At 40.1% G+C, this 15,156-nt stretch overlaps 1 pseudogene; it reads left to right on the plus strand.

Annotated features, from left to right (window-relative positions):
• The first annotated feature begins 1,530 nt into the window (after nt 1-1,530).
• LOC112855476 (large ribosomal subunit protein uL23 pseudogene) lies at nt 1,531-11,753 on the plus strand (annotated as a pseudogene).
• Nucleotides 11,754-15,156: the final 3,403 nt, after the last annotated feature.

Raw genomic sequence — 15,156 nt, forward strand, 5'->3', positions numbered from 1 at the left:
TCCTACTACCAATCTATTTTTACACCCTAAAAAATGTCTTTGTAGACAATTAAGTTATATTTTTGAACTAGGAACCGAGAAAACGATAGTACTATTTTAGCAAGAGTCCATTGGCATAGTACGAAATGTGCATTAGAAGAAGCAAAGGTATGATCTGGTCAGAAAGAAAGATGAACATAAGATTTTATTTTTTAAGTTCAATACAACATTAAATTTACCTTTTTAACATTTCTCGTAGGGCTTTGGAATAAAAGGTTTTAATTTTAACAGCAAGCACTCTGTTCAGCTTCGTATCTTGGTAAAGTTCAGCATTCTAGTGGCCTACAATGCCACAAATTCAATACGTTCAAATTCACTACAGGATCCGGGTGAAAGGAGAAACCCTCTTCTGAGTATGTTCTAAAAATGTAATTTCTACCTTTAGGAAACTGAACGTTCACCTGTGATTTATTGTCTCATCCACTAAAAGCTTCCAAAAAAGTACAATGAATGGAGTTTTGAATAAAATGTCACGGACATTCACAGGCCTTACTTCCGAGGTATGCAAAAGTGGTCTTCCCCAGAAGGGAGGCTGTCTTGTACATTCGTGTGTCAAAAAGTAAACAAAATTCCCCATTGGATGATTATCTAAAAAGTCCCAGTCTATAGAAAATATATACTCTGACTTTTAAATGTCGACCAGCCTTAGAAATCTATATGACATAAACTTTTGCCAAAAAATCAATCTTGAGTTATGATTTGATTAGCAGAAAATTGCTATCACATTTGTTTCTACATTTGTCTACCTCATGTCCTTTTCATTCATAGGCTGGCTGATTCAAACCTTCTTTAAAAACTCCCCGAGAAAGTCTGTGACATTAAAATGTCCTTTGATGCTCTTTTACTAAGCAGTGAATATTAACAGTTATGGTGACCCCGTTCCCTAATGTGTCTCAGCAGGATCAATAGCAGTTAAGTGCCACTGTTTTACAATTAAAAAGGGGATCATTTTAAATTTAAAAGCTCATAGCTAATTTTCTTCTTGGCACTTAATGGCATAATTCATTTTTGAAAAACCTCATTGGGAGAATGTAGGCTTTTTTTTTTTTTTTTTTGGTGGCAGCAGAGGAAGGGGGTAGTTTTAGCACCTCTTGTTGACTCCTGAGATGATTTGTAGCTTTCTTCATTAAGTGGCTAGTGAGGCATCCATAAAATTTTCTGCAAAAAAGGGGACCCTGATGCACAGCTTGAGTAATCATTACAGTTCTCCGTCAAAACTAGTCAACGGCCACTTTCTTTGGGACTTTCTTCCTGAGTGCTGCTGCTTTCGGCCAATCCTGCCGTTACATTCACATTTTCCCCCCTGATTTTTGCTTTTCATTTTGGTGACCTCCTCCTATTCCCTATTAGGAACCCTAGGCACACGACAGGTGGATCGGAGCAGTGCATATATTTCTCCAACATCTAATTGGCTAACATTACGCTGGAAATGTCATTCTGATCCTACCTCATTGACATTGCAGAGAGCCTTGGCTCTGCTTCCACAGAAGGATGGCTTTCCTGGTTCCCAATTACAATAGTAACAGACGCATCGAGTTACATATACAGTATACCCCCGGGGATAAGCACTCGATACAGATCCACTCTGGGGTAAGTCTCCTGTCTGCTTACAGAATTTACATTATCTTGAGGCAAAGGAGAGATATTGTCTGTCATTTATATTTGCTGCTTGAAGCTTGGAAAAATATATTAATCCATTTGGTAGTTTTGGGGGGTATTTTTTAAGATGTCTAATTAAAAAGTAGACGATACCCATACTACCTCTAATTTAAAAAGCAAACGCCTGAATGTCGATTGCATGCAAGGCACTGTGCTGGGCTCTTTAGACGTCTTTTCTCTGGTCCTGAGTCCACCTTACAAGATAGACGTTATTTTTCCATAATTTACAAATGAAGACATTGAATCTCAGGGAGGTTAAGTTATATGCTGATAGTCGCACAGCTTATAAATTATTGCAAATGGGACTGAAGATTTGAGCTGTCTCACTTCCAACCCCCCCCATCTTTGAATTATATGATTGATCATATCCATTGAAACTGCTTTAGATTTAACTATATATCTTTAACTATGTAACTTATGTAGACTTAAGCCCCCAGATCAACTCACCGGAATTTAGAGGCTTTTTAAAAAACATTTCCATGACACTCGTTATAAGAAAGTTGGGACCAGCCAAGAATGCCAGTTCTTCATGTAGGATTTGATTTTTTTTTTTAAATTCTTTTGACTTTTGTCAGTCTATTACAGTATGTCTGTCACAGACTAGGAGCTGTTACTAATTAAAGACTACATGCAGTATCTCATTTCATTCACTTTCCTTCTGAATCTGATAATATTCTCTGTAACTATAGATTTTGGGCTGAAGGCTAATGTTCCAGTAAGGAACCCTGAATAAACAGGAACACGTGCCTATTAGATTAGGGTTTGGAATAAATGGGATATCAGGACACCAAGGACAAATGGTCCCTGAAAATAGGATTAATTTCTACTGGGAAATCTGTCTTTATTTCCCTTGCCTGTGTGTAAAAACAGTAACCATGGAAGAGGGCTGTTTTTCGAATTATCACATCTTAGAGAAAACTGGCTCTAATTTAAAAATAAACAAATACAAAAATTTTTCTCGTATACATTATTCTTTGATCAATTGTTTTCTTGCTTCATATCCCCCATTTTTTTTTTTTTTTCAGTTTATTTATTTTGAGAGAGAGAGTGTGAGCAGGGAAGGGGCAGAGAGAGAAGGAGAGAGAGAATCCCAAGCAGGCTCTGCACTAAGAGCATAGAGCCTGCTGTGGGGCTTGAACCCACCAACCCTCAGATCAGTTCATGATCCGAGCCCAAATCAAGAGTCAATTGCTTAAGGGACTGAGCCACCCAGGCACTCCTCGCCCCATTTAAAAAAGTTCTATTTAAGTAATCTGTAGATCCTACGTGGGGCTCTAACTCAGGACCCCCAGACCAAGAGTTGCACACTCTTCAGACTGAAGTCCCCAGGCGCCCCTCCCCCCTTTTTGGTCTTTTTGTCTTTTCCTCCCTCCCTCCTTTCTTCCTTTATGTTTTTAACCGCCCCCCCCCCACCTACTGAAATCAATATACTCCTTGATCAATATACTTTTCCTCTTTTAACCAGACATCTGTATGTAAGTGACAAAAAACAAACAAACAAACAAACAAACAAACAAAAAAAAAAACCGAAAAAACAAAACCCAAACCACCACTCACCATAACAAAACCCCCCACAAACCAGGACTCCAGTCCTGGCCCAGCAAAGGCGTGTCATAGGCGCATGGGTTGATTTAAGCGAAAGCCACCCAACCGGTCCGTCCCGTCCCCGTAATCCGAGCCCTGAGTCAGAGGACCAGGCGCCCGCTAGGCAAGCGAGCGCGGCTGGCTTCGCACGCGCGTGGGTCTGACATGCCATCGAACGACACAATTAGCCGCTGACACCAGGTGCTGCCTGCTTCCTGCCACGTTACACGTCTAGCATTTCATGTAATGGTGCTTGCGAAGCGCTCCCCCGTTTCCATTAGCCAGCCCTGCCCTCCCCACTCCCCCATGCGTCCGTGCGGGTACAGGGGGGACCACGGGAGCCCGCGGCTGGGCTGGCAAACGCCAGGCCACTAAGCGCCGCGGCCGCGCCCCGGTGGTGGCCCTGCGGCTTGCAGCCTGCCTTTAGGCATAACGTATTCCAGATGCTGTCGACGAAGCCCATCGGGGCTGTGACTTCTCTTTTGTTTATGTTTAAAGAAGGGGCAAAGCCTCCCCGAAGAAGAAGCCCCAGCAACTTCAGCGCTGCGGGTGTCCCTTGGCTCCTGCTGCGTCCGGGGCACGCAAGGATTTTGGAGAGGCCGAGCCTCGAGTTTCCCCTCTTTGACATAGCTGCACGCTTCCTGGGCTGCTTTGTGCATTCACGACCCCACTCGTCCTCATCCCCGCGATAAACACTACCTGCTCCATTGTTATGATTTTTGTTTCGTCCTGCAGTAATTATCCTTTTATATTTACATAAAGGGGCTGCCCTCCGAGTGGGCAGAAATGCTGACGAAGGGAGGGTTTCTGTGCGTTCTGCCCGGATTGCATTAGCTGCTAATTACCCGGGAGTGCCCCTGGTGCCTCTGGTCTTCCCAACTAAAGCGCGCGGTGTAATTTACATTTACATTGTGTTCTATCACATGCGGGTGGTGACACAGTCAAATGTATTTTGACATTATGTTTTAATTGTCCCCCCCCCCCCCCCCCCCGCCAGTGGTACCTGCGGGGAGAAGGGGAGCAGCAGGTGCGGCAAGGCCCCCCGGGATCGGGATCGTGGATTCAGGCCCTCACCTGCCATCTTACTCCTGTTGCCACTGCGCGCATCATTTGGCTCCCTGAGTAATTACCAGCCTCCTTTCCATCCATCCACGGCGGTAATTTCAGTTTCTGGTGAGAAGTCAGTCCTGTTTGCTCAAGGCTAGTGAGGTGATTTACATTCATTTCTCCATCAACTCTCTGAACGGAGCGTGGTGTTCTCATTTCACCCAAGGGGAAAGTGGTACTCAGCGTTAGGATCCCAAACCACTCAAGATCATCTCCTTAGAGAGCGGGTGGGAGGCCTGAGGGTGAGGCTCTTACACATTTGTGCTCACCTCCACACCGAGGATTTGGGAATGCAAACTTGAAAAGCAAAGCGTCAGAGGGATGGTTGTTGGGGGGTGGGGGGTGGGTATTCATGTGCTCGGTACAGATGTGTCTTCGCTAATATCATTTGACGGAACTGGTCCTCACCTATACCTCACACAGTGCGTGGGAAGTATTCCCACTCTGTCCTAGAGCGTCACTAGGTGGGTTCAGGCAGGGCAGGCCATCTGGATTAGAAACTCCCAAGCGGTATTTTGTCTGACAAAATATGTCCAGTTTTCCAAGGGGTTGTTATTCCACAGGCTGGATCATCCAAGAGCAGTGGTCTGAACTGGCTATTTTATTGGGTACTCCTGAGTCCTGTGAACTCTATGACATATTCTCAGAGACATGCTCACAGGGATCAATAAGAGATAGCACCTGTTTAAGGGGATAAACAGGAAGCACAGCTAGGTCTCCACTGCCCCAAGCAGTCAGCCGCACTCAAGGGAGCATTTGACAAGGATCTGAGCAAAATCTCAGATCGATTCTCCAAAGTTGGTGTGGTTCAATAAAAAGAATGGGCTTTTTCATAACTGTTTTTGTTTTTGTTTTTGTTTTTCCTGTCGTCTTGACACGAAGCTGCCATATTTTGAGCAAACTCACGAGCTGAGGGTTGTAGTGGATGGACACGCAGGGATTTGAAAGAAATCTGCCTTTCACTAGCTCCAAGGGTATAGGCAAGTTATTAACATCAGTGAGGCTTAGTTTTCTCTTCTGGAAAGGGGAGATGATAAATATCTACCTTTTGGAAGTATGAGGACCAGATCAAATGGACATCTACTCATCTCTGGTACAGAACAGTGACTCAAGGCGAGGAACCTGCCTCTTCTCTTTCTTCTTTTTCCTGTTCTTTTTGCTTTTTTACCTGTTCGTCGTCTCAGATTTTACCACCAGAAAATGGAAACCCTCTGCTTTCTGCCTTGCTTGCACCCCTGATGTTTCACTGGGCATCAACTACTGTCTATTCTGCCTTTGTAGTGTCGCTAATGCCCAAGACACCCCCATGGTCTACATCATTTCTCATTTCTGGGTCCCATCTCTTGACCTTCCAGCCATCTGTCCTAATGCCACAAGAGTCATCCTTCTGAAATTCACGCCGAGCCATGTCAGCCCATGTTATATCTTCAACACGAAGGCATTTCAATCCTCAAAAAAGGAAGATGGCTGTTTTTTAATTAAAGTATAGTTAATACACAACATTACGTTGGTTTCAGGTGTACAATGTAGTGATTGGACAAGTCTGTACAAGGCTGTGGGCTCACCGCAAGAAGCCAGTTTTTTGTTGTTGTTTTGACTGATTTTTACTCAAGTGTATTTGACCATGGAACAAGGATTGACATTTCATGGGACACTATGGTTACAAGGACAGCAAATTGAGAATCATTCTTTAAAGAGCGGTATAAAGCCTCTCCTGGCTTTGTGGAAGCATTTCTCCATGTTCCATTATTGTTCAGTCAAGAGGAGCAGGTGCCCAGATCATTTGTCCACAGGTTCCTTTTCAGGCTAACCTTGAGGACGTATTGCATGCCAGGCACCGTGTGAAGCATTTTGCAGGCACAGACTCACTGAATCTTCCCCCAGACGCTGTTTGGAAATAATGATTATTTTCTAGTGTGGAAAAGAGATTAGATACCTCTCCTAAGTTATGTCTTTGAAAGGGTCAGGCCGGGGTATAAACAGAAATTGGGTTGATGTCATTTTCAAGCATGCAGACTTATTTTGGTGTTTTGTTTACACCCAGGGCCTATTTTAAAAGTTTGGCACACACATGGTGTTTGCCAACCCGAATGCCTTCCGAGGTACACCTGCCCTGGTGTCACCAGGGGAGGGCCTCTGCCTTTCATCCGATGTGGGGTTTGAGCTCACAAACTGTGAGATCATGACCGGAGCCAAAGTCAGACACTTAACAGAACGAGCCACCTAGCTGCCCCCTTGTCTGCTTTAGCTTAATAGCAAGATGTTGGGATTGCAGTTCTGAATTTGGTAAGAAATAAAGTGAAAACCCATGGCCTACAGGTTGGGGGAAGAAGCCAAAACCTCCTATTGGTGTGTGAGAACAGCTTGTTCAGGACAATGCAGAGCTCCACCCCATCCTGCTGCTTGGTGTCTCAGCTGTCCCCATCCCAGGGTACACACTGAGGGCCTCTCTCCTAGACACAGGACTGCTCAACATAGACCTCTCTTGTTTCTCTGTGACCTGGCTGAAAGTCGTGAGTTGTGTGATCTCCAGATCTATACAATGGGCTGCTCCAGTGACCCTGACCCTGGCCTCCTCACTCTTTGCTAGGCCGTCTTGCCCTGGACCCTTGCCTTCAGCTGCTTCTTGTGCTTCTGCTCGTGCCTCTGAAATCCACCCCCCCACCTCCCTCAAATAAGGCTCAAGTCTGGCCTTCCCTGTCAGGCCTATCCTAGCTGTATAAACACCACGCACTGCCTTCCAGTCTGTCTCCCATTCTTGACCTTACCCGTTGTTCATTCCAAAGCACTTATTAATTATTTAGCCTAATTAATTCATTACTTATTAACTGTTTAGCCTAATTTACCTGAGAATGCGTTATTTTAAGAGCAGTTTTGAATATAAAATGTACGGACGATAGAGTTCCCGTATAGCTCCTTTCCCTCCCTCACTTTCCCTATTAGTAATGTCTTGCACTAGTGCGGTATATTTGTTATAATTGATGAGTCAACATCGATACATTATTATTAACTGATTTCAATGTTATTAACTCATTGACATTAACTAATATCAACTAATTATTGTGATTAACTAATGTTGGTTATTAACTAATTATTATTAACTAATGTTCGTAGTTTGCACTAGAGTTGACTCTGTGTTCTACAGTTCCATGGGTTTTGACAAACGCGTCATGACAGATGTCTACCATTGCATTGTCACTGAATAGTCTCCCTGCCCTAAAAATCTCTTGTGCTCCGCCCATTCACCCATCCCTCCCTGATATCAAACTCCTGACCACCATTGATCTCATTACTGTCTTTTCCCAGAATGCCACATAGCTGGAATTCATATGGCATGTGACTTTGTTCCATTGGGTTCTTTCACTTGGCAACATTCATTTAAGGTTCCTCCACGTCTTTTCCTGTGACTTGATAGCTCATTTCTTCTCCTCACTGGATAACATTCCATTGTCTGGATCCATTTGCCTACTGAGGGACAACTTGGCTGCTTTCAAGTTTTGGCAATTATGAGTAAGTGTCTGTAACCGTTCATGGGTAGGTTTTCTAAGGGACATGCGTTTTCAACTCGTTTGCAAAAATATCTAGGAGCATTATGGCTGAATTGTATGGTCAGCGTATATTTGCCTTTGTGAGAAACTGCCAAACTGTCTTCCAAAATGACTGTCCTGTCTTACTTTTTTGACTTTCTCTACTTTAATTGTATGTCTCCTCAGCAGTTACGGAGTGCCCGGTTTTTTTTACAGCCTCCGTAACCAAGCAGGTTGCCAAGCTAGGAGTTTTGCCAGTCTAAAAGGTGAGAAATTGTATTCCAGGGTAGTTTTAATTTACCTTACTTATTTTAGGAGTGAGTTTGGTGTGTTTTTATATATTTAAGAGTCGCTCGGTTTTCTATTTCTATGAACTGGCAATTGACATCTCATGCCCATATTTCATTCGGGTTCTCGGTCTTTTTGGTCTCTATTTCAACACGGCCAGATATACTAAGGATGTAAATCTTTCATCAGTGGTATCAATAGCAAATATTTCCTTAAGTTTGACATTTGCCTTTTTATTTTACTCTCAGTGTTTTTCTTTTACGTTGTGAAGGTTTTCTTTAGCATAGACAATTTTACAATTCTTTCCCTTATATATGTACTAATTTTGAGTCACAGAAAATTTTCTCCTTCCGAGATTATGGAAGAATTTCTCCACTTCTTTTTAAAATCTCTGATCCATTTGGAATGTATCGTGCTGTAAAGTGTGAAAACAGATCGAATTTTAGCGTATTCCATATGGTGATCCATGATCCTAACGTCATTTATTACAAAGTCTACTTTTGCCCAGTGATTTTTGAGATGTCACTTTTATATATGCCAAATTCCCATTTGGACTCATTCTGCATTTTATATTTTATTCTATTCATCTGTTAATTTATGCATGCACCAAAAACACTGTTTCCTTTACAGATAATTTATAATATTTCAGTGTGTGGTAAAACATGTTCCCTTTGCAGAAGAAAAAAAATTTTTTTCAACTTTTGAGATACAATTTATGTGCAATAAAATTCACCCGCTTAAACTGACAATGCACTGCATTTTGACAAAAATATCAAACTGTGAAAACTACTGCTACAATCATGATGCCACTAATTTCCAACACAAGCAGTTTCTTGTTGTACCTTTGCCATCAATTCTTCCCTCCGTCCCTGGGAAACCAGTGATCAGCTTGTTTGTCAATGTAGACAGTTTGCATTTTTAAAAATAATTTAATGTATATGGAAACATGCTGTATGTACACTCATATCTCATTTCTCTTACTCAGCATAATTGTTTTAAGATGGATGATGTGTGTCAGTCGTTTGTTCTTTTTTTATTTTAAGTAGAATTTCATATTATGCATAAGCTATATTTTCTTTGTTCACCTGTTGATGGTGGACATTTGTGTTACTTCTAGTCTCCTTGGTTCCTCAAAATAACGCTGCTGTGGATGTTTCTATGCATTTGTATGGACATACACTTTCACTTTTGTTAGATAAAGATTTAGGAGTAAAAGTAATTTCTTAGATAAATGCTCAGAAATTGGTGTATGTTGAAGTTTTTAAGAAACCGCGAAGAATATTCCAAAGTAACGGTACCATTTGACATTCAGACAGAGCCTCACTGTTCCATAGCTTCATCAACACTTGGTGTTGGCAGTCTTTGTTTTTGTTTTTAGTTTGTTTTTATTTATTTGGAGGGAGACAGCTGGAGAGCAAGTGGGGAAGGGGCAGAGAGAGAGGGAGACAGAATCCCAAGCAGGCTCCGTGCTCTCAGCACAGAGCCGGATGCAGGGCTTGAACCCACAAACCAAGAGATCATGACTTGAGCCGAAATTGAGTCGGACGCCTAACTGAGCTACCCAGGTGCCCCTTGGCAGTCTTTTTAATTTGGACTTTCATAATGGATATGTAGTGCTCTCTTTTGGTGATGCATCTACTTTGGTGAAGAGTCTGTCCAAATTTTGCTTGTTTAAAAGTTGTGTTTCTACTCTCAAAATAAACAAAACTTTAAAAAAAAAAATAAAAGTTGTGTTTCTTTTTAATATTATTGAGTTTTATGAGTTCTTTGTATATTCTGGGTAGAAGTTCTTCATCGCCTACATGGATTACAAACATTTTTCTACCATTCTGGGTCTTGTTTTTATTTCCTTAAAGAAACACGAGTAGTTTTTATTTCAAAATAGTCACATATACTGTTTTTAATGATTTTTCTGTTAGGAGATTTTTGCCTACCTCAAAGTTGCAAAAAGTTCCCCTTCCTTTTACTCTTTTACCTTTGACATGTAATGTCAAAGAAAATAACCACACCAAACTGAATACACCCTTATTCTTACATCACACAACTCCGCGTTTCCTGAAAATGGACCATGTTGTGTGATGTGAGGGTAAAGGTCACTTTCCTTCCCTTACAGAGTGTCAGTGTGATTTGTTGTGAAGAGTTCTCATTCCCTATTGTCAAGTATCAATTGGCTACAAACATGTGTCTTTTTCTAAACTGTTTATTCTGTTCTATTTACCTGACTGTTTTTTCAGCAAAACCACAACAGTCTTGAAATCAGGTAGTGTAAATTTTACATCTTGATTTTTATTTATCTGTTTGTTTGTTTATTTATTTTGAGAGACAGAGAGAGAGAGAGAGAGGGAGGGAGGGAGGGAGGGGAGGAGAGAGAGAGGGAGAGACAGAGAATCCGATGCAGGCTCTGTGTTATCAGCCCAGAGCCAGACACGGGGCTCTATCCCACAAACTGTGAGATCATGACCTGAGCCAAAATCAAGAGTCAGATGCTCAACTGACTGAGCCACTCAGGTGCCCTGATCATCCTTTTTAAAATACAACTTTTTAGCTGGTTTGAGTGCCTATATAAATTTTAGAATTAGCTTGTCAACGTTTGAACTTTTTTTTTCAGAGAAAGGTAAATCTAGTAGAGTTTGATTAAGAGTAGATTGACTATTTAGACCATGTTGGAGGAAAACCCTGAGCTTTTTAATTAAGGAAAATAATATATCTCTGCATTCAGTTGGTTCCTTTTTAATATTCCCTCAGCAACATTTTACAGTTTGCAGTGTAAATGACTTACATGTCTCTTTTTAAAATTTCTAAATATTTTACTTTTTTTAACTTCAATTTATTTATACTAACAAAACACAACAAAAACAGTTCACCAATTTCTTTCACCCCTACTCCCCATGTTTGGGAACTATCAATTTTTTTTCTTTATCTATGAGCGTAGGTTTTAGACTCACATATAAGAGAAATCATATATTAGTTGTCTTTCTCTGACTTATTTCACTGGGCATAAAACCCTTGAGATCTATACATATTTTCACAAACGGTTTATGGCTATATAATATTCCTCTGTGTAGCCTTTCACGAAGATCACGTCAAAGCAAAGAAGGAAGCCCCTGCCCCTCCCAAAGCTGAAGTCAAAGCAAAGGCTTTGAAGGCCAGGGAAATGGTGCTGAGAGGCATCCACAGCCACAAAAAAAAAATTAGATCTGCACATCACCTACATTCTCATGGCCCAAGACACTGCATCTCTAAAGCCAGCCCAAATACTCTCAATAGAGTGCCCCCAGGAGAAAGAAGCTTAACCCCTATGCCTTCACCAAGTTGCCGCTGACTACTGAGTCAGCCTCGAAGAAGACAGAAGATGACAACACACTTGTGTTCATTACGGATGTGAAGGCCAACAGGCACCAGATCAAACAGGCTGTGAAGAAGCTCTATGACATTGATGTGACCAAGGTCAACAGCCGGGTCAGGTCCGATGGAGAGAAGAATGTATATGTTTGGCTGGCTCCTGACTATAATGCTTTGGATGTTGCCACCAAAATTGGGATGATCTAAACTGAGTTCAGTTCATTCAAAATTGGGATGATCTAAACTGGCTACATCTAAATATAAATTTATCACCATAAAAAATATTCCTTTGTGTGTGTATGTGTGTTTCTATATGTATAAATTATAGGTTATTGTATACATATTATAATACACACATGTATATACACCCATCCAAATACTCAAATATATAAACACACACATATACAAATATATAAACACACACACATACATATGCACACACGCATATCTCCATATATACACAAACGTAAATGTACAAATTCTCAAACACGTATGCCACATTTTCTGTATTCATCCATCAACGGACACTAGGTTGTTTCCATATTTTGGCTATTGTAAATAATGCCGCAGTGAATATGAGAGTGCAGATATCTTTTCAAATCAGTGTCTTCATTTTCTTTGAATAAATATCCAGTAGTGGAATTGCTGGATCAGATGGCAGTTCTATCTCTGGTTCTTTGAGGCAACGCTATGCTGTTTTCCATAGTGGATGCACCAATTGACATTCCCAGAAACAGTGCGTGAGGGTTCCTTTTTCTCCACATCCTTGCCAACACTTGTCATGTCTAGCCTTTTTGATAATAGCCGTTCTAACAGATGTGAGGTGAGATCACATTGTAAATTTGATTTGCATTTCCATGATTATTAATGAAGTGGAGCATCTTTTCATGTGCCTATTGGCCATCTGTATGCCTTCTTTAGAAAAATGTCTATTCAGTTCTTCTGCCCATTTTCTTCATTGAATTTTTTTTTTTTTTTTTTTTGCTGTTCAAATAACGAGGTTTTTATATATTTTGGATATTAGCCCCTTATCAGATATATGATTTGCTAATATTCTCTTTTTCAGTAGGTTGCCTTTTCATTTCATTGATGGTTCTCTTTGCTGTGCCGAGTTTTTTCAGTTTGATGTAGTTCTTTTGTCTATTTTTGCTTTTCTTGCTTTCGCCTTTGGTGTCAGATTAAAAAATCAGCACCGAGACCAATGTCAGTAAACTTAATGCCTATGTGTTCTTCTAGGAGTTTTATGGTTTCAGGTCTTACATTCAAGCCTTTAATCTATTTTGAGTTATTTTTTGTGTATGATGTAATTTAATGACCTACTTTTATTTTTTTGCATGTGATTATCCAATTTTCCCAACACCATTCATTGAAGGAAATGTCCATTCCCCATTTTATTTCTTAGCTCCTTTGTCATAAATTAATTGGCCATACATGGGTGGGTTTATTTCTGGACTTTCTATTCCGTTCATTAGTCTATGTGTCTGTTTTTATGCCAATAGCATACTGTTTCAATTACTATAGCTTCGTAATAGAATTTGAAATCAAAGATTGGGATGCATTCACTTTGCTTTTCTTTCTCAAGAATTTTTTTGCCTCTTTAGGGTCTCTTATGGTTCCACACAACTTTTAGGATTTTTTTTGTCCTATTTCTGTAAAAAATGCCATTGGAATTTTGACAAGGATTGCATGGAATTTGTATATTGCTTTAGCTAGTATGAACATTTTAACAAATTTAATTCTTCCAAACTATGAGCATGGAATGATTCTTCATTTGTTTGTGTATCTTTCAATTTCTTTCGTTAATGTCTTGTAGTTTTAACACATGCGTCTTCTACTTGGTTACATTAATTCCTAAGTATTTCATTTTATTTTTTGATACAATTGCAAAAGGGATTGTTTTCTTAATTACTCTTTCTGATAATTTATCATTAGTGTATAGAAATGTAGGGGCGCCTGGGTGGCGCAGTCGGTTAAGCGTCCGACTTCAGCCAGGTCACGATCTTGCGGTCTGTGAGTTCGAGCCCCGCGTCGGGCTCTGGGCTGATGGCTCAGAGCCTGGAGCCTGTTTCCGATTCTGTGTCTCCCTCTCTCTCTGCCCCTCCCCCGTTCATGCTCTGTCTCTCTCTGTCCCAAAAATAAATAAACGTTGAAAAAAAAAATTAAAAAAAAAAAAAGAAATGCAGTAGATTTTTTGTGCCTTGATTTTTTTATCCCGCAACTTTACTAAATTTGTTTATTAGTTCTTGCAGTTTTTTTGATGGGGTCTTTAGGGTTTTCTCTAATATAATACAAGATAATCTGAAAATAATGAGTTTTATTTCTTCCTTTTTAATTTGGAGTCTTTTATTTCTTTTTCTTGTCCAATTGCTGCAGCTAGGACTTCTAATACTATGTTGAATAAAAGTAGTGACAGTGGATATCCTTGTCTTTTTCTAACATAAGATGAAAACTTTTCAGCTTTTCACCATTGAGTATGATTTTAGGTCTGGGCTTTTTATATATGCCTTTTATGTATTTATTTTAATTTATTTATTTTTAAAATGTTTATTTATTTTGAGAGAAATAGAGAATACAAGTGGAGGAGGGGCAGAGAGAGAGAATCCCAAGCAGGTTCCATGCTGTCAGAGTAGAGCCTGATGTGGGGCTAGATCTCATGAACCATGAAATCATGAACTGAGCCGAAATCAAGAATCAGATGCTTAACCCACTGAGCCATCCAGGCACCCCTCATATATGGCTTTTATTATGTTGACATATGTCCTCTCTGTACCCACTTTGTTCAGAGTTATCATCAATGGATGCTGATTTTTTTTTCAAATGCTTTTTCTTCATCTATTGATATGATCATGTGATTTTTATCCTTCATTTTGTTAATGTGGCATATCACATTAACTGATTTGTGGATGTTGAACCATCCCTGAATCCCTGTAATAAATTTCATTTGCTCATGATATATGATTCTTTTAATGTTTTGTTGAATTCGGTTTGCTAATATTTTGTTGAACGTTTTTATATCTTTCTTCATCAGGGATATTGCCTTATAATTTTCCTTTTCTGTGGCATCATTGTCTACCTTTGGTATCAGGGTAATGCTAGACTTGTAAAGGGCATTTGGAAGTATGCCCCTCTCTTTTGTTTTTTGATGAATTTGAGAAGGTTTGGTATTAATTCCTCTTTGAATGTTTGGTAGAATTCACCAGTGATAATTTGCGGTCATGGACTTTTATTTGTTGGGAGGTTTTTGACTGCTGATTCAACCTCCTTACTAGTAACTGGTTTATTCAGATACTCTTTTTCATCATAATTTAGTCTTGCTAGGTTGTATTTTTTTAGGAATTTATCCATTTCTTTTAGGTTATCTAATATGTTAGTGTATAATTGTTCACACTAGTCTTAAAATCCTTTGTATTTCTGTGGTATCAGTTGTAACCTCTCCTCTTTCATTTCTGATTTCATTCATTTGAGTGCTGTCCTTCCCCCTCCCCCCCCCCCCCCCCGCCTTGGTGAGTCTAGGTAAATATCTGTCAATGTTGTTCGTCTCTTCAGAGAACCAGCTCTTAGTTTTATTAATCTTTTCTATTGCCTTTTTAGTTTCTATTTCATTTTTTCT

The sequence above is a fragment of the Puma concolor genome, chromosome B3 (assembly GCF_028749965.1).
Source record: "Puma concolor isolate L17-30 chromosome B3, mPumCon1.1.hap2, whole genome shotgun sequence".
In the NCBI taxonomy this organism is placed as follows: Eukaryota; Metazoa; Chordata; class Mammalia; order Carnivora; family Felidae; genus Puma; species Puma concolor.